Source organism: Capra hircus, chromosome 11 (assembly GCF_001704415.2).
Source record: "Capra hircus breed San Clemente chromosome 11, ASM170441v1, whole genome shotgun sequence".
Classification (NCBI taxonomy): domain Eukaryota; kingdom Metazoa; phylum Chordata; class Mammalia; order Artiodactyla; family Bovidae; genus Capra; species Capra hircus.
In genome coordinates this window covers 93,959,808-93,979,598 of record NC_030818.1, presented here as the reverse complement: position 1 = coordinate 93,979,598, position 19,791 = coordinate 93,959,808, and the positions used below count along the sequence as shown (strand labels likewise).

At 49.0% G+C, this 19,791-nt stretch overlaps 1 non-coding gene across 1 annotated transcript; it reads right to left on the bottom strand.

Annotated features, from left to right (window-relative positions):
* TRNAC-GCA lies at window positions 17,591-17,662 on the bottom strand. The gene has a single exon. It is a non-coding gene; the product is annotated as a tRNA-Cys (tRNA).

The following is a 19,791-nucleotide window of genomic DNA, read 5'->3' as shown; positions in this document are numbered from 1 at the left end:
GCACAGAGGGGAGAGGGGTTAGCTCTATGTGGGCAGACGTCAGGAACTGCCTGGGGTGGGAGGAGATATTAGAAGTGGGGTTTGAAGAGTGAATAGGAGTTCTCTGGAGGACGATTGTGGGGGGAAGAGGTTAGTGAAGACAACAGGGACTAGGCTTAGAAAGAATTAATATCAGATACAAACTTAGGACATACATATCGGGGCTGATCTGGGTCTAAATCCTGTGTTCCTGATGATGCCAGAGCTGCAACTGGGTATCACCCATGTCTGGGTGCCCTTTGGCTCCCCTCGTGGCCCTGTGCATCTGGGTATCACCCATGTGGTGGGCACCCTTCGGCTCCACTCATGGCCCTGGTTCTCCTCCCACCCACCCAGCAACACTCCTACAACTGCCCTCACAGGGGGCCCTGATAAGCCCCCCAGATCCGGAAGACAGGTCCCTTTCAGTCCTGATCCTCCCTAACCTCTGAGCAGCTTTCCACACTCTGACCTTGGCCCACACTGCTCCTCCTTGGCGGCTCCTTCGCTGTCCCCCTGGGGTCTCCTCTCCCAGGCCCACCCCCATTCCTTAAATGTCAGTGGCCTTCCAGGCCTCTTGCGCTGTACTTGCCCTGGACGCCCTCATCAGCTCCTGTAGCTTTGCGGACCACTTGGTGGTGCAGCCTCTTGGAGCGCCAGCTCCATCAGCTCCAGAACCCCCTTCTCCTCCAGACTGTGCAGCAACCCCCTCAGACCCAAATCGGACTCTTCACCCCACCCCTCCTGCCCATTGTTTATATCCGTGTTCTGATTGTGGACACTTTCCCCATCGACCTGCCATGAAAAGCAGATCCTGGCCCCACAGAAGAGAAGAAGCAGAGTGGCCAAGGGACGGGGCTGAGCACAGAGAGGGGTCTGCCTGACTCGGGTCCCACTGCTTGGTTAGGACTCAGGACGTGGCAGTGTTTCTCACCTCTGACCCCCGGGGCCTCCTGGGGCTGGGGCAGTAAATGTTGACCCAGTCAATTTCCACCACGCTTGAAAGTAGCGGTCAGCTGCTGACCACACTGTCAATTATTCAGGCTCCCTGGGACTCCTGCAAGAGCAACGGTTTAACTAAAACACAGCTCCGTCGTCCTCACACATCCAACTTGCCTTCAGAAGCCTGAAGAGGGATGGCCAGCCAGCCTGGAGCACCTCCCCAGGCCCTCACTCCACCCCCCCACCCCCACACCCTACACTTAGGTCCAGGATTTGCCAGGTCCCCTGTGCTCAAATCTCCTGCAGGTTTTCTCAGGCCAAGGCCTGAAGGGCAGAACCGGGACCAGCGGCAGGAAGTGACCCGAGGCACATTTCAGTTCAGTGCCCTGGGACACAGACTTTTCTTGTGACCAGAGGCAGGCACTCTGGGAGGGAGAGAGCCCCACTGTAGTGGGTTCCTGCTAGTTCACACCAGGCGTGATGGGGAGGGATGGTTATCCAAGCAGAGAGACCAGGGCTGCCTAGGAAAAGTAACTAACGTTTTAAGCTTGCTCTAACATTTGCAAAACTCTCAATAGCACATGTTGTCACGTGGCCTTAAGTCTTTTTCTTGGAACCAAGTGGTACATTTAAAAGAAATGTGTTCACTTGATAAACAAGTCAAAGGCTTTACTGGGGCTCCAGGGTGAGGCAAGAGTATCAATTCAGCCCTGCCCTCCAGTAATAGATGTTGTTGTTCAGTCACTCAGTTGTGTCCAACTCTTTGCAACTCCATGGACTGCAGCACTCCAGGCTTCCCTGTCCTTCACTATCTCTGGGAGTTTGCTGAAATTCATATCCGCTGAATCAGTGATGCTATCTAACCATCTCATCCTCTGCCACCCCATTCTCCTCTTGCCCTCAAGCTTTCCCAGCATCAGGGTCTTTTCTAATGAGTTCGCTCTTCACAGGAGTAACAGGCAAGTTTGGTCTTGGAGTACGAAAAGAAGCAGGGCAAAGGCTAACAGAGATTTGCCAAGAGAATGCACTGGTCATAGCAAACACCCTCTTCCAATAACACAAGAGACAGCTGTACATATAGACATCACCTGATGGGCAATGCCAAAATCAGATTGATTATATTCTTTGCAGTCGAATATGGAGAAGCTCTATATAGTCAGCAAAAACAAGACCAGGAGCTGACTGTGGCTCGGATCATGAGCTCCTTATTGCCAAATTCAGACTTAAATTGAATAAAGTAGGGAAAACCACTAGACCATTCAGGTATGACCTAAATCAAATCCCTTACAATTATATAGTGGAAGTGACAAATAGATTCAGGAGATTAGATCTGATAGACATAGTGCCTGAAGAGCTATGGACGGAGGTTCATGACATTGTACAGGAGGCAGTGATCAAGACCATCCCCAAGGAAAAGAAATGCAAAATGGTTTTCTGAGGAGGCCTTATAGATAGCTGAGAAAATAGAGAAGAAAAGGAAAGATACACCCATCTGAATGCAGAGTTCCAAAGAATAGCAGCGAAGGGTAAGAAAACCTTCCCAGGGATCAATGCAAAGAAATAGAGGAAACAATAGAATGGGAAAGACTAGAGATCTCTTCAAGAAAATTAGAGATTAAAAGGGAACATTTCATGCAAAGATGGGCACAATAAAGGACGGAAATGGTGTGGACCTAACAGAAGCAGAAGATACTAAGAAGAGGTGGCAAAAATACACAGAAGAACTGTGCAAAAAAGATCTTAATGACCCAGATAACCACAGTGGAGTGATCACTCACCTAGAGCCAGACATCCTGGAATGCAAAGTCAGGTGGGACTATGAACAAAGCTAGCAGAGGTGATGAAATTCGAGTTGAGCTATTTCAAATCCTAAAAGATGATGCTGTGAAAGTGCTGCACTCAATATGCCTTCAAATTTGGAAAACTCAGCAGTGGTCATATGACTGGGAAAGGTCAGTTTTCATTCCCAGCCCAAAAAAAGGCAATGCCAAAGGATGTTCAAACTACCACACAATTGAACTCATCACATACACTAGTAAAGTAATGCTCAAAATTCTCCAAGCAAGGCCCCTATAGTACCAAGAACTTCCAGATGTTCAAGCTGGATTTAGAAAAGGCAGAGGAACCAGAGATCAAATTGCCAACATCCTTTGGATCATCAAAAAAAGCAAAGCAACAGAGTTCCAAAAAAACATCTACTTCTGTTTTATTGACTACGCCAAAGCCTTTGACTCTGCGGATCATAACAAACTTTGGAAAATTCTTCAAGAGTTGGAATACCAGACCACCTGACCTACCTCTTGAGAAATCTGTATGCAGGTCATGAAGCAACAGTTAGAACTGGACATGGGACAATGGACTGGTTTCAAAATGGGAAAGGAGTACGTCAAGGCTGTATATTATCACCCTGCTTATTTAACTTCTATGCAGAGTATATCATGCAAAATGGCGGGCTGGATGAAGCATAAGCTGGAATCAAGATTGCCAGGAGAAATATCAATAACTTCAAATATGCAGATGATACCACCCTTATGGCAGAAAGTGAAGAGGAACTAAAGAGCCTCTTGATGAAAGTGAGAGAGGAAAGTGAAAAGGTTGACTTAAAACTCAACATTCAGAAAAAGAAGATCATGGCATCCAGTCCCATCACTTCATGGCAAATAGATGGGGAAACAATGGAAACAGTGAGAGACTATATTTTTCTGGGCTCCAAATCACTGCAGATGGTGACTGCAGCCATGAAATTAAAAGACGCATGCTCCTTGGAAGAAAAGCTGTGACCAACCTAAACAGTATATTAAAAATCAGAGACATTACTTTGCTGACAAAGGTCCGTCTAGTCAAAGCTATGGTTTTTCCAGTAATCATGTATGGATGTGAGAGTTGAACTATAAAGAGAGCTGGGTGCCGAAGAATTGATGTTTTTGAACTGTGGTCTTAGAGAAGACTCTTGAGAGCCCCCTGAACTTCAAGAAGATCAAACCAGTCAATCCTAAGGGAAATCAGCCCTGAATATTCATTGGAAGGACTGTTGCTAAAGATCCAGTACTCCAATACTTTGGCCACCTGATGCAAAGAACTGACTCCTTAGAAAAGACCCTGATGCTGGGAAAGATTGAAGGGAGGAGAAGGGGGCGACAGAGAATGAGATGGTTGGATGGCATCACTGACTCTATGGACATGAGTTTGAGCAAGCTCTGGAAGTTGATGATGGACAGGGAAGCCTGGCATGCTGCAGTCCATGGGGTCGCAAAGAGTCAGACATGACTGAGCGACTGAACTGAGCTTCAGCATTAGTCCTTCCAATGAATATTCCATGGTTGATTTCCTTTAGGATTCAAGTAATAGTACTGAATGCTGATAATAAGGCGATTTACAAGGTGTCACGGAATATTCTAGACATGTGACATACTTCAAAGCACACTACCAACATAACCACCTAGGGAGGCAGCTGCTGGAACTGTCTCCATTTTACAGGCAAGGTTTTACAGAGGAAGCACAGAGCATGCAGGGCAAGGTCACGCCTGGGAATCTGAGCCCAGGCGCCTCTGACCTAGGCTGTATGAGGGGCTTTGGTCAGGGTTAGGCAGACGATCACAGAAATAATGATCTAAGGACAGAGCCGCGGAGGAGAGATCAGAACTAATCTATCCAGATTGAGGGCAGGGGTGACAGATCAGAGACAGCTTTCTTTTTTTTTTTTTTACCTTTAAATGCATCAGAATATATTTCTTTTTTTTTTTTTTTTTTTACATGGGTATATCTTTTATTTTTTTTTAATTATTTTTATTTATTTATTTATTTTTTTTAAATTTTAAAATCTTAAATTCTTACATGCGTTCCCAAACATGAACCCTCCTCCCACCTCCCTCCCCACAACATCTCTCTGGGTCATCCCCATGCACCTGCCCCAAGCAAGCTGCACCCTACGTCAGACATGGACTGGCGATTCAATTCTTACATGACAGTATACATGTTAGAATTCCCATTCTCCCAAATCGTCCCACCCTCTCCCTCTCCCTCTGAGTCCAAAAGTCCGTTATACACATCTGTGTCTTTTTTCCTGTCTTGCATACAGGGTCGTCATTGCCATCTTCCTAAATTCCATATATATGTGTTAGTATACTGTATTGGTGTTTTTCTTTCTGGCTTACTTCACTCTGTATAATCAGAGACAGCTTTCTTGAAGTGAAGCTGAGAACTTCCAGAAGGGGAGTTCCACAGGGGGAAGAGTCCAGGGAAGGAGGAACCTTCCAAGCAGGGGGCACTACCAGAGCGAAGATCCTGGGGTGCCAGTGCCCCCGCCAGGACACCCTCAGGGCGGCAGGCAGTGCAGACCAAGAGCTGTGTCTTCACCACCTCCTGGCTGCGCCCACTTCCTGTTTGTCTGCAGCTGTATTTTTAGATGTCTTACTTTCCGATGACACTGGTGGGCTAGCAGGATCTGGGCCCCCTCAGTCAGTTTTTTTATGGTCTCCCACCTCGAGTTTCTGTATCTCAGCCCATCCCCCAGGGTGCTGAGCTGAGGGGCTGATGGGAAGCCCCAGCTTCCTGTAATGCAGGGAACTGACTGGTCCACTGGGGTCCCAGGGGCCCACTCCAATGCCAGTCAACACCAGCTCTCTCCGCCTCTCACCTTGCCAGCTCTTTCTTCCTGCCAGTTTAATTCCACTCCAGTCTAAGATACCTCTCTGTGCCAGACACTGGGCTGGGTACTGGCAAGACGGCCCTAGAAATGACAGGATGCACCTCTAGCATCATATGTGCTAGAGTCAGGGTGAGTGGACATAATTCACAGTGCAGACTGGGGCTTGTATGAGAGTAAAGAGGTCCTGCTAATAGTTATGGTGGGCTACAGTGTAAATCTGGGCAAAAAAGATGTAAGGTTGCCTCAGTTAAGTCTAGAAAGATGGAAAAGTGAGGGGCGACTTGACAGTGGAGGACAAGTGGAGGGGAGTCTTGGCAGCGGGGATGGCACGTGTGAAGTCATGGAAGGATGGGGACAAGTGGAGAGTTTATGGAGGCAGTGTGCTATGGAGAGTCCAGGGTGGCCTCCAGGTGCGAAAAGGTGGACAGTTTAGAACAACTGGGGCTTCCCTGGTGGCTCAGATGGTAAAGAATCTGCCTTCGATGCAGGAGACCCAGGTTGGATCCCTGGGTAGAACAGGGTGGCAAAAACCCAGCAGCTCTACTAGCCAGGGCCCATGGCAGGCATCACTAATTGATCACACCACTCTCCTTCCTCCTGATTCATCCTCACAGCCCTCAACACAGAGCCAGGGGCTGGTCACGACCAGTGGTCAGGCTGTGTACCAGATGAAGCCAGCAGTGGCTAACAAGTGTGGACTTCTCTGGAGAGGAAGCTGGAGCTCAAGTTGAGAGAGGCCTAGAATGTGGGAGCAGGAGCTGGAATATTCCCTAGCATTAGGGAACCAGCAGAGAATGGCAGAGGGAGGAATATAACCAGATTAACATTTGAGGAGTTTCAGGAAGGTCACTGCCATTGGTGGAAGGAACTGGGGCAGAGGAGGCATTGAGGGGCATGTCCAGGTGAGAACAGACGGGCCCAACTGAAGGCGGAACAGGGAGCAGAGAGGTGGATCTGATGGTCTAGGAGAGATTTGTCGCGGGGGAGTGAGAAGAGAAAGGTGGTTAGGATGACTCCGGGGTCTCTGGGGTCCCGGCCCAGTGTGGGCAGGTGGAACAGCACAGCGGGAGGTCCTGATAGGAATCTTTGTCCAGAGATCACCCTGAGACTCTGGGCCCCTGTGGGAGAGAGGCCCAACAGGTTTGGTGGGTTTACCACTGAGAGCATCAGAACCTGGAGAAACTTGCCTTTTGAGGAAACTAACAATCACAAGATGCCTCTGTCCCCCACTCAGGGACCTGCAGGGAGAAAGCTGGAGAGCAGATGCCTGGTGGTTCTCCCCAGCGTGGAGAAATGGGAGCCCACAGGTACTGACTATAAATTCTGGGGGTGACTGCAAGAAGGGGAGACTGACATGTCTTTACCCGAATGGTATGGACTTAGCCATGGACTGCCACCTGCCCCAAGGCCACCACAGGGGGACTCAACAACACAATGCCAGGGTAGAATTCTTTGGATTCTGGTACCTGGGAGGCAGAGAGGTTCAAGGCAAGCACAGGATGTGGGGGGTTGGGAGGAGGTGGAGGTGATGGTCTCCCTGGAACCTCCTTAGCCTGAGGCTGGGGTCTAGGGCACTAGAGGGATGAGGCTGAGGGGTCACTGGAAGGTGTAGCTTTGTCTGGGAGGGACCAATTGTGCCTGCGGGAGAGACCTGGGATTGGGTCCCTGGTCAGAGGGACCTGGGGGCCTCTACTTACTACCTCCAGACCTGCAGACACCACAGCCATGACTCGCAGGAGGGGAACCACAGCCTGGCCAGGTGCTGCTAGAGGGATGGCCATTTCCCTGCTTCTGCTCCCCTGATCCCAACCCTGGGGGGTGAGCCCAGAGGAAGGGTGTGTATATGAGTGTGTGTGTGTGTGAAACAGACCCCACATTCAGAAGAAATGGGTGTTTGTGTGTATGTGTGACAGACCCCACAATCACACGGAGGAAGGGTGTGTGTGTGTGTGTCTGTGTGTGTTTCTGTGTGTCTGTGTGTGACAGACCCTGCACTCATACCTCCAGCCCCCAGAGCTCCCAGGTTAGCTTACCTTGTGGAGGAAGAAGAAAGTTTGGGATCAAATTTGAGCCTGAAGTTTTGAAATGACCAGACCTTAACGAGAGAAAAATTGCTTTCATAATCAAAAGCTGTCTGAATGTTTGAAACTGGACCAAATACTATCAAAGGTGCATAACTCCCCACTGGTGGAGGGGTTTGCAGAGCCCAGCTGGTCGCTGTTATTGAAAAATAAAGCTGTGCCATAATTGTAACCCAGGGACCTGAAAGTCCTTAATAAACCGTCTATGAGGGGAACACAAAAAAGAGTCTGCTTTGAAGGGGAAAGATGGTTAGAAATCAGGCCGGAATGAGGCTTTATTGAATGGATCAGGCAGTGGGACCTAGGAAGCAGGACACCTGTCTCTCCACTCACCCCTCCCTGCACGGTCTGTGGGTGGCCTATCTCAGGAAATGCAGGTCACCGTGTTCTTGGCTGGTGCCTGTAACACCCTCAAATCAATGGCGAGCCCACCCCCCAACCCAGGTTGGTTTAAGGACCAAGGAGACCTCTCCTCCAAGGCCGAGGCCAAATCTCAGAATCCCATCACCTTCGCTGAGCCAGGTGGGATAGGCCTGAAGCAGCATCACGGGGATGACTTTCCAGAGAGGAAGCAGCTAGCAGCAGAGAGCTCAGGCCGCACTTAGCCAACCACCTCTGCAGCCAGGGTGGGAAGACAACAGACAGAGAGCCAGGCACAGGAAGAGGAGGGCTTCAATGTCGGAGACACAGGCACGGGCGGGATCAGATTCCCCAGAGCCCACCCACTGGTAAACAGGGCTAGTCGGGGACCTGACCTCAAGGTCTAGCTCTCTCCTGGGGGTCAGGGGAGGTAAGGAGAGAAAGGGCTGCGGAAGGGAGTCTTGCTCCCGAGGCCTAGGGCTGCAGAGGGGAGTGTGGATCGGGGTCTCTGAGGCTGAGGGATCTGTGGCAATGTGGGGACAGGGATGGGTACGAAGTTGGGGACTCTCAGGAGGTGGACATCTGGGCATCATCAGATAGAAGGGACGCTGCAGCCTCGGAGGAAAAGCAGGATGGGAGAAGACGGGAAGGGAGCCTCGGAGGAGCCAATGGAATGTTCAGGAGAGGGAGGAAAAGCTGCGGGAACTCGCCTGAGAGCCAGGCAGCAGCCAGATTCTGGCCGGGCTCTGGCCCCTCTGGCAACTGACAAGACGCATCTCTCAGCTGCTCTGGGAAACCGAACAGCCTTGAGTCTGCCCAGGTGGGCAGCGGGTCAAGTTTACCTCCCTGCTTCCTGTGCCCCTCCTCCGGCTCTGGCTGCCTCTCAGGGCCGCCTCTGAGACAGCCCCCCATGTCCCCTCCCCCTCAGGGCCCAGCATTCCAGACTTTCCCCTCATCAGAGTTTACCAGGCAGGTCTGAGTCTCTCACCGGAGTCCCTGGCCAAGTTCAGCCTGGCTCGCTGCCGCCCTGTCTCCTCAGCTTACAGCAGGAGCCAGTTGAGGCCCATTTGCAGACAGCCACATGCCAGACCCGGGACCCTCCCCACCGAGGTAGCGAAGCCAGCCCACTCCCCCTAAGTTCATCCATGTCAGTTCCCACAAGAAGGCTTATGCTCCGGCTCAGACACTCGGACCCAAGGAACCCAAGTCCCTCCCTGGTCCCTTTCTCACCTAAGTCACTGGCCCTCTCCATGCCCTGTGTAAACTGGAGTCGATCTTCAAAACCCAGCCAGCCCAAGGCTTGGGGCATGGGGAGGTGAATGGGGAACTGGGGTGTCTCTCAGCTTCAGTTTGCCCTCTGTACATAACCCATGTATCAGCTGGGGTCCCCCCATCCTTTATGATTTCAAAAATATCAGTTAAAGCCATATTCCACACCCTGTGGGAATGCAAAGATACCGCTTATGCTTTGGAGCTCTCTGGTTTACGTTTTCTCCCTCCCTTCTGCCTCAGAGCAGCGACTTCTGCTAAATTCGTTTAGTGTCTGGATCGGGCCTCTGACCCAGGTCTGCTGTTTTGTTTTCACAGCGCCCTGACTGAGACGTGGAATGTGGCCGTCGCCTTCTGCTATTTCCACCAGAAACCCACCGCAGAGGTATTTGTGTGGAAGGCAGGCAAAGGGAGGTTTCAGGAAGTCAGAGGAAAGGTTTCAAGTGCGACAATAAAAACTTCAAACAGACATTGGACAGTCCTGTTCTTTAAAGTTTCACCCCTGAGAAGTTTTCTTGGACCCCTTTATCTCACACAGTTCCCCAGCCTGGCTCTTTTCTTTTCCTTTTAATATTTTTTTTTTTAACTGAAGCATAGTCAATGTGGGCGTCCCTGGTGGCTCAGTGGTAAAGGATTCGCCTGCCAATGCAGGAGACATGGGTTCAATCCCTGGGTCGGGAAGATCCCCTGCAGAAGGAAATGGCAACCCACTCCAGTATTCTTGCCTGATGAATCCCATGGCTGGAGGAGCTTGGCGGGCTACAGTCCATCAGGTCACAAAAGGGTTTGACATGACTTTGCTGTTAAACAGCAACGACATGGTCAATGTACAATATTATATAAGTTACAGGTGTATAATATAGTGATTCACAGTTTTTAAAGGTTATACTTCATTTTTAGTTGTTATAAAATATTGGCTATATTCCCTGTGTTGTACAATAATCCTGGCTCTCTTCTTCATCTTCTTTTTCACACCTCTCTTCCTTGAGACTCAAAATAGTCCAGTGGTTAAATGCAAGAGCTCTGCTCCCATATGGCCTGACTCTGTGAGCCTGGCTTTGCATCTCATCAGCTATGTGGTAATATGAGAGTTACCTAACCTCTCTGAACATCAGTTTCATCTTTCTCTGAGGATAATAAAAGCTGAAGATAACAGGATTGGTGGTGAGGATTTCATAAAGCAATCCATGGGAAGCCCTTAGCAGAGTGTTAATAATGTTAGCTATTATTATTATTATCATTAGCCCCCTCCAAATTTTCCTACTTTCCTAGACAGAACAATTCAGCCTTCTCAGGCCCTGTCCCAAATCTTGCCCATCTTTGCATATTCAAGTCCAGGAAGTCTCAGGCACAGAAGGAGTGTTCTTTGAACACGATTGGCCCTCCTTTACTGGCAGTCAGCCAAGGTTGTGAATGGGCTCCATCACAGGTAAAGGGGCTGAACAGTGACCCCCAAGCCGATAGGTACTAAACAAATCCTATGCCTTTCTTCCTTTCTCTCCTCCTCCCCTCCCCTGTCCCCATTAGGCAGAAAGTAAACAGCACTAAGGGCTTCCCAGGTGGCTCAGTGGTAAAGAATCTGCCTCCCAATGCGGGAGATGCTGGTTCAATCCCTGAGTCGGGAAGATCCCCCAGAGGAGGAAATGGCAACCCACTCCAGTATTCTTGCCTGGGGAATTCCATGGGCAGAGGAGGCTGGTGGGCAACGGTTCATGGGGTCACCAAGAATCCAACACGACTGAGCACGCACACACCACCAAGGCATGTACAAACAGCACTAACAGCAGCGGCAGATCTGGGGCCTAATGGGAACTGTCTCCAACCTTACTGAACTACTGGGAAGGAGTCACTGTCTTCAGGGGTCTCTATACAGCCTGGAGTTTTCTGGGGCCGTCTTGTCTACCTCTTGAGAAACCCTACCTAACGAGGAGGGCAAGACAGAGAAAGAGACTACTTCTCAGTGATGTCATTTGAGGTTCTAAATTCTGCCATACCTAGATTCATCCCTTGAGTTTTCCGATGTTGTGTGGCCAGAGATCTCCCTTTTCTTGTTTAAGCTAATTTGATACAAAATTAAATCAATACAAGAGTGAATGAATCTTGACTAGTGAAGAATTTCAACTAAAAATGGGGTGTATAATAAAACAAGGAGGAATGTCATGGAATCCATTGCAGAAAGCACAGCCAGAAACCATAGGAATGAAAAGGCTGCCTCTGACTCCACATCTCTCGCTCCTGACCTCTCTCCCTGAAGCCACACAATTTCCCATTCCTGCTTTTTCTCTGCATATCTCCTTCTTTTCCCCTTTGCAGATCAGTGTTTCTGCTGACTCATTAGCTCATCTAGAAAAGGTCCCAGGACTGATTAGTATTGGCCCAGATTTGGTCACATGACTCTAAACCATTATTGTGATTGGCCAAACAGGGGCCATTACCTCTGGCTGGGTCCAGGCCCGCCTAAACCAAATAGACTAAGGGAGGGTGAAGAGTGGACTTAAAAAAAAAAAATCCAAGTACTGTTTTCAGAATAATGGAGACTGAATGCCAAATACTGCTCCGCCCCCTGACAAGTCTCTGTATGGAGTTAAGTGAGTTTCTGTTTTACAAATCAATGGAGCCCTGAGTAAGCTCAGGGCCAGCCCCTTGTCCTAAAGGAACAGTTCTAATGGAAGCTTTCACCTGTGACAGCAGCTTCTGGAGGGCTGGTTTCGCTTGGGCTTTCACTAATCTCCATTCAAATCACACATGAGCCAGAGGGGACTGGTTCTGACTCTAGCCCCAGCAGGAGGCCTTCCCTTGGCATCACTGGAGTTTTATAAATGTCCCGTTACATGGAATCATAAGGAGGCAGGGAGTCCAAGGAGAGAAGTCAGGGAGAGAGGAGGGGATCATAGAAGAGCTGGCCTCTGAGCAAGTCCTTCAAGGATGGACAGTAAGAACTTCTCAATCCTGCAGTCAAGAAGACAAGTAGTTGCAAGTCTTGGCGAGGATGTGGGGAACTTGGAGCCCTCACACACCGCTGATGGAAAAGCAAAATAGTGCACTCACTTTGGAAAACAGCCTGGCAGGTCGTCAAAAAGTTGAACATAGAGCTTCTGTATGACCCAGTCATTCTACTCCTAGCTGTATACCCGGAAGAAATGAAAATGTGTTCATGTAGAAACTTTTACATGAATTTTCACAGCAGCATTGTTCATAATGGCCCAAAAGAAGAAACAACTCAACTATCTGCCAGCTGATGAATGGATAAATAAAAATGTGGTTTGTCCATACAGTGGGATATTATTCCATCATAAGAGGAAATAAAGGACTGATATCTGCTACAATGTGATTGAACCTTGAAAATCTTAAGTGAAAGAAGCCAAGGGACTTCCCTGGCGGTCCCAACACAGGGGACCTGGGTTCTATTCCTGGTCAGGGGACTATATCCCACAGGCTGCAACCAAGAGTTCACATGCTGCAATGAAGATCGAAAATCTTGCATGCAACAACTAAAAAACAGTCAAATAAATAAATAAAAATAAAAAATATAAAAAGAAAGAAGCCAGTCACAAAAGACCATATGTTGTATGATTCCATTTATGAAATGTCGTGCATAGAAAAATATATGCAGACAAAATGTAGATTGGGGATTGTCTATAGCTGCGGGGGGAGGAATTGGTGCAAAAAAAAAAAAGAGTGAATGATGCTATTGGGGATTTGGTGGGGGATGTTGCAAATTGGAGTGATGGTTTCATAATTGTGAACACAAAATATGCAACAAAACATTGAATTGTACACTTTAAACAGGTGGTGAATTATATTGTATGTGAATTATTATCTCAGGATAGCTATTAGCAAAGAAGAAGAAAAGAACATATCTAGAGGTAGGAGAAGGGGGCCTAAGCTGCAGAGCAGCCTGGGAACTCCAAGATGTCAGGGTCACCCATCTGATCAGCTGGCCACCCTGCCCACCCCTCGTCCCTTGGAGTCCAAAACAAGTGAAGGGAATAGGGGGCTGAGAGTCCAGCCCTGAGGTGTAAAGAATAACAGTTAAAGGAAAAAGGGGGAGAGAAGAAAGTCTACCTCCGAGGCCGGAGGTGGGTGTAGGAAGCTCCACAAGGAAGCAGAGTCCAGGTGACCGATGCCAGTGTGGGTCACTGGCTCACGTGCCAGGGAGAGATCAGAGATCTGGTAGCATAGGACTGTGACATGTGCCGGCTCCTCGGGGTGAAGGCTTGGTCCTGGATGGCCCCGTCCACTGTCACCCACTGCCTGGCTGTGGGGATGGTTCCAACATGGCCTTTGGCTGTAGCTGGTTACACAGGTACGGACCTCTGACCCCAGCTGAACCAGCCTTGGTCCTTTCTCTGGAATTTGGGACCTTGACAGAGGAAGAGGCGTTCTCTTCAACAGGCTAGATCATGTGAGCTAGAAGGTAGTGAAGGGCCGAGCCTCCTCCCCCTACTCCCCGTGGCAAGGCTGAAAAGGAGAGGGCCCTGCTTCCCCAGCTGTTGGGAATGTTCTGAGGTCCCTGTGGAAGAAGTGCTAAAGTGCAAGCACCTGGGAGCGCTCGGGCGGCGTGGGGCTCTGTGCACCTTGTCGGGAGAGCCCAGAAGAGACTGGAGCTGCAGCAGAGAAGCAGGTAAGGAGGATTCTCGAAGAAGCAGCACTAGTGGGGGAAGGTGGAGGGGGGATGGCTGTCCCAGCAACTTCCCTGGAGAGGGGTTTGGAAATCACAGACCAGGGCCATTGGTACCCACTGCCCTTGGCCACAAGTCCTAGGGAAGCAAAAGTTCCCTAGGAGCAGCACATGATGGCCTTGTTAACGTGGTGAAGAGTAGATATTCTGTGCCAGCAGGCCCATTATACTTTTCAAAGCATAGTCACCCCCACAATCTCATTTGCTCCTTCCCCAGGTATGTTAGAGAAAGATGTAGCATGCTCTGAGAGCTGCCAGGCCCAGGCCCCTTCTAGAATGAAGCTGCCTGGCTGACCCACCCCTGCACACTGGGTTAAGGTGTGTACCCAACACAAAGGCAGCCAACCCACAGGTGGGCCAGTGGCCTGGGGAGGAGCCTGGCTGAGCCCCACATACTGAACACAGATAACAGTGACCAAAGGAGCCAACGCGCTTCCCTCTAGGGGTTTGAGAGGCAGCCTCTGGAGAGAGGCAGAGCTCTGATTTTGCAAGGCCAGAAGCCAAGAGACACAGTAAGAGAACAGAGATTGAAAGCCAAGAATGAATAAGAAGTGGTGGCGGCAGCAATCAGGAGATGGGGTGAAGCTAAGAGAGAGGCGCTGGAGGGGTGAAGCAGGGAGCATGATGGCTGAGATGGGGGAGTCAGCTTGGGGGGAGCTCTAGAGCAGACCAGCTTTGGCAGATGGCGCCCCGTGGCCCGGCACCAGAGCAGCACTGGACCCTCAAGGGCCTGTCTGCACAAAATGGAGTCAGGAGGCTTAGATTCTGGTCTTTGTTGTTGTCCTGAGCCTCCTTATCAGGAACCCTCAGGGACCCCCTGAGTCACCGCTAGTCCTTAAGGCTGCCTCACACCCCTACCCATGAATCTCTGGCCCAGCTGGAGGAGGCCATTCCTGGCCAAGGTCAGCACATCTCAGCAGGGTCTTTCCTCTTGTCTGCCCCTGAACCCTCTCTTCTTCAGAGGGGTCTGTGTCAGGGGCAGACCACAGGGAAGACCTGTGATGTGGTGACATCAGGCCTTCAGCCTCAGAGATAAGTCTAGAGAGGTACCCACAGCCTTGGTGAGAAGCTGATCAAATGAAGTCAAGACATGAAGGAAACTTCCTTCTTTCCGTTCTTTGTTTCCTCAAGCGAACTTGACTCTCAAATGTGTCACTTGCTGATTCAGGCACCCAGCAGAGTCCAATCAACTATGACCAAGGGACCAGGGTTAGGTAATACTCATGGCTGCTGGGGCTCAACCCTGGTGCTGGGTCTTCCCAGAGGAAGAGGGAACAGGGTGAAAATTAAGGCCTAAAATATGTGCACTAAGCAGAGAGAGAGGAAATCAGGGGATGGGAACTAACATTTTTAAAAACTGATAGATGTCGAGTGCTGTCCATACAGTTTTCAGTTTACTTAAGTCTTCCCAACAACTCTGAGATAAGCATTAATAACCTTGTTGTGCAAATGAGGGAAGTTAGGCTTGGAAAGTTAAGGCACTAGCCCAAGACGTTGAGTCTAGTAAGGGGTGAGGCTGGATGAGAGTCCAGAACCATCCAAGGCCACGGGTTATGCTCTTTCCTCTGTACCACACTGCCTGGCACTGATTTGAAATGATGTTTCTGCCCTTGCTTTCCTGAGTCTCAAAACCCCAACAACTCCGTTTCACCGAAGGGCCTTTGAAAATTTCAAGCTCACTTTCATCATCATTCATGTATTGTTCTGTCGCTCGGTCGTATCTGACTCTTTGCAACCCCGTGGACTGCACCACGCCAGGCTCCTCCATCCTCCACTGACTCCCCAAGTTTGCTCAAATTCAAGTTTATTGAGTCGGTGATGCTATCTCATCCTCTGCCACCTTCTTCTCCTCCTGCCTTCAGTTTTTCCCAGCATCAGGGTCTTTTCTTATAAATCAGCTCTTTGCATCAGGTGATGAAAATACTGGAGCTTCAACATCAGTCCTTCCAATGAATATTCAAGGTTGATTTCCTTTTGGACTGATGGGCCAGATATCCTTGCAGTCCAAGGGACTCTCAAGAGTCTTCTCAAACATCACAATTCAACAGCATCAATTCTTCAGTGCTCAGCCTTCTTTATGGTCCAACTCTCACATCCATACATGACTACCTGAAAAATCATAGCTTTAACTATATGGACCTTTGTGGGCAAAGTGATGTCTCTCCTATACATTATCTAGATTTGTCATAGCTTTTCTTCCAAGGAGCAAGTGTCTTTTAATTTCATGGCTGCAGTCACTGTCCGTGGTGATTTTGGAGCCTGAGAAAATAAAATCTGTCACTGCTTCCACTTTTTCTCCTCCTTTTTGCAGTGAAGTGGTGAGTTTGTTATCAAACAGACAAGGAAGTGGAGTCCAGAGAGAGTTAGTGTCCAGCCTGTAGTCATACAGGGATTCAAATGCAGAAAGGGGACAAGGATGCAGGTCTCCTAAGTCTGATGCTAGGGCCCTCCCCAGACGACATGCCACCTTGAGGGTGTCCTGTTCCATGGCTTCTTTTTCCCTGCAGAGCTGATTGGTGAGGCTGCCCCAGGCTGGTTCCTGCCTGGCTCTCTGATTCCACCTTCTTCGCTAGTTCCTCCTTCTGTCTGTCCCCTAAATGTAACCATTGGTGGCTCTCCTGGGAAGTCCCCTAGCAGCAAGAGTAATGTGGCTCTACAACTCTGCACTCAGGACTGCAGACTCCCCAGGGGGCATACTGTGTCCTTCATCTTTGACATTCCCTAAATTCCTGACCCAAACATCAAGGGAGTAAGCGGTAAAGGCTGAGATAACTGTTGGATAAGATCAGATAATCAGGTTATGCATGCCTATGTTGCCACTGCATCCACTGACCCACCTCCATTCATCTACCGTCTATCCACCCTCCCTCCACTATTCATTCATTCACTTGTCTGTCCATTCATCTAACAAGGCTCATCAACAGGTCATACTTATTCACACCGCCATGCTCCCTCTGCCTGAATGCTCTTTCTGTCTTCCTTCATTTGACACTAACTCATCTTCCTACCAGGGCTTCCCTGGTAACTCAGAGGTTAAAGCATCTGCCTGCAATGTGGGAGACCCGGGTTCGATCCCTGGGTTGGGAAGATCCCCTGGAGAAGGAAATGGCAACCCACTCCAGTATTCTTGCCTGGAGAATCCCATGGACGGAGGAGCCTGGTGGCTACAGTCCACGGGGTCACAAAGAGTTGGACACGACTGAGTGACTTCATTCATTCATTCATCTTCCATTGCATCCTCTGGAGAGCCTTTCCCAAAGCCCAGATTTGACTAAGAGACCTTGTGTCCCAAGAACACCTTTTACACTTACCACGTTTTTCTTAAATTTTATATAAATTTATTTATTTTAATTGAGATGTAACTCACAAATGAGCTTACACTGCTCATCAGTAAATGGAGAGAGGGGTTGTTGGGGCAAGGAATAGCGACTTTATTTTCATTTGGGAAGCCAGTAGACCAAGAAGTGAAGTCGCTAAATTGTGTCCGACCCTTTGCGACCCCATGGACTGTAGCCCCCCAGGCTCCTCAGTCCATGGAATTTTCCAGGCAAGAGTACTGGAGTGGGTTGCCATTTCCTTCTCCAGGGGATCTTCCCAACCCAGGGATTGAACCTGGGTCTCCTGCACTGCAGGCAGACGCTTTACCATCTGAGCCACCAGGGACCAAGAAGATGGTGGATAAATATCCCAAAGAACCATCTTCTCTGTGTTAGCATTCAGGCTTCTAAGAGGGGAGGGGGTAAAGTCCTGGTTCCAGTTAGACTGTAGGCGATGTGTTGATTTCTTCCTTCCTGCCACTCTTCACAGGTGGGCCTGGTCAGAAGTTGAACAATGATATTTTAGCTTCACACTCATTACCTGGGTGGCAGGGTTCCCAGAGATGGGCCATTCATTATGTATAATTTAAGCTTACAGACAACATGCCTTTGGTGATTAACTTGCAGCGAAAGCAATAGAATACAAAGATTAAAGTAAAAGAAACATCCAATATGGAGTCAGATTTGTTTTTTCCTATTGCAATACCACAAAATTCATCCTTTTATAGTATACAGTTCAGTGGTCTATTCACAGTTGTGCAACCATCACCACTAACTTCAGAATATTTTCATCACTCCATAAAGAAACCCTGTACCTACTTGTCCCTTACTATTTCCCCTCAACTTCTCCAACCCTTGGCAATCATGTCTCTACTTTCTGTCTCTCTAGATTTGCCTACTCTGGAGATTTTATATAAACAGAATCATACCATATGTGGCCTTTCATTTAGCATGATGTTTTCAAGGTCCATCCATGTTGTAGCGTGTGTCAAGACACTTCTGCCTTTTTAATAAGGGTTGAGAACATTTTGGTAGCTTTGGCCCATTCTGGTCCTCTGCTGCTGCTGGTAAGTCGCTTCAGTCATGTCCGACTCTGTTCGACCCCATAGATGGCAGCTCACCAGGCTCCCCCGTCCCTGGGATTCTCCAGACAAGAGCACTGGAGTGGGTTGCCATTTCCTTCTCCAATGCGTGAAAGTGAAAAGTGAAAGTGAAGTCACTCAGTCGTATCCAACTCCCAGAGACTCCATGGGCTGCAGCCCACCAGGCTCCTCCATCCATGGTCCTCGGGTGACCTCAATTTAAAAAAAAAACCATAGGGTTGCAAAGTTTTAGAACTTTTTAAATTTAGAGCCAAAGTGGCCATCCTAGAGAGATTACTGGAAAACCAACGGCCAAAAAAAGTTGCTGGCTTTGAAGATGGAGGAAGGAGCCACAAGTAGAGGAACATAGGCAGCCTAGAGAGACTAGAGATGAGAAAAGGGATCCACTCCCAGAGCCTCCAGAAAGAATGCCACCCTGCCCTGCCCACATCTTCATTCTAGCCCGTTAAGACCCACAGGGAACTCGGACCCCCCAGAAGTATAAGATACTTAATTTGTGTTGTTTGGAGTCTGTGTATAACTCGGTTTCTGTTAACTTGTTACATACAGCATCAATAGGAAACTACTGCAGAGTTTGGTACCTGGAACTGGAGAGCAGGACTGTGCCTAGCTTGTCCCCGAAGCGTCGGGAGGTGCAGTATACCAGGTAAGCGTTCAGATTCTGCCTTGGGTGATCCACGGCTCACATTGCAGTGTTGGCATGTTGTGTATCCTTGAGCAAGTGATTCGTCCTCTCAACAGAATTTCCTCATCGGTAAAATGGAAATAACTGTATTCCTTCACAAGATTGTCATAAAGATTGACAAAAAGCATACGTGTTAGTGCTTAGCACAGTGCCAGGCCGATGGAGAACGGCAAATAAATAAATGTTAGCCAGTATTTCCACTGTTGCCATGCATCGTTGACTGTATTTTTTTTTAAGATTCTTTTGGTAAATATGTTGTTTTGTAGGTTTTGTATTTTTATGTTATTGTCCGGGCGGGAGGGCTGTGTCGGGTCTTCACTGCTCTGTCGCCGCTTCTCTAGTTGTGCTGAGCGGATGCTGCCCTTCGTTGCAGTGTGTGGGCCTCTCACTGCGGTGGCTTCTCTCCTTGCAGAGGACAGGCTCTGGGCACATGGGCTCAGTACTTGTGGTGTATGGGCTTAGCTGCCCAGTCGCATGTGGAATCTTAGTTCCCCAACCAGGAATCCAGCCTGTGCCCCCCACGTTGGCAGGTGGATTCTTTGCCATTGGACTACCTAGGGAAATTCCACTTATTTATTTATTTTTTTAATATTCATTTGGCTGCACCAGGTCTAAGTTGCAGCATGCAGGCTCTTTAGTTGCAGCATGTGGGATCTAGTTCCCTGGTCATGAATCAAACGCGGGCCC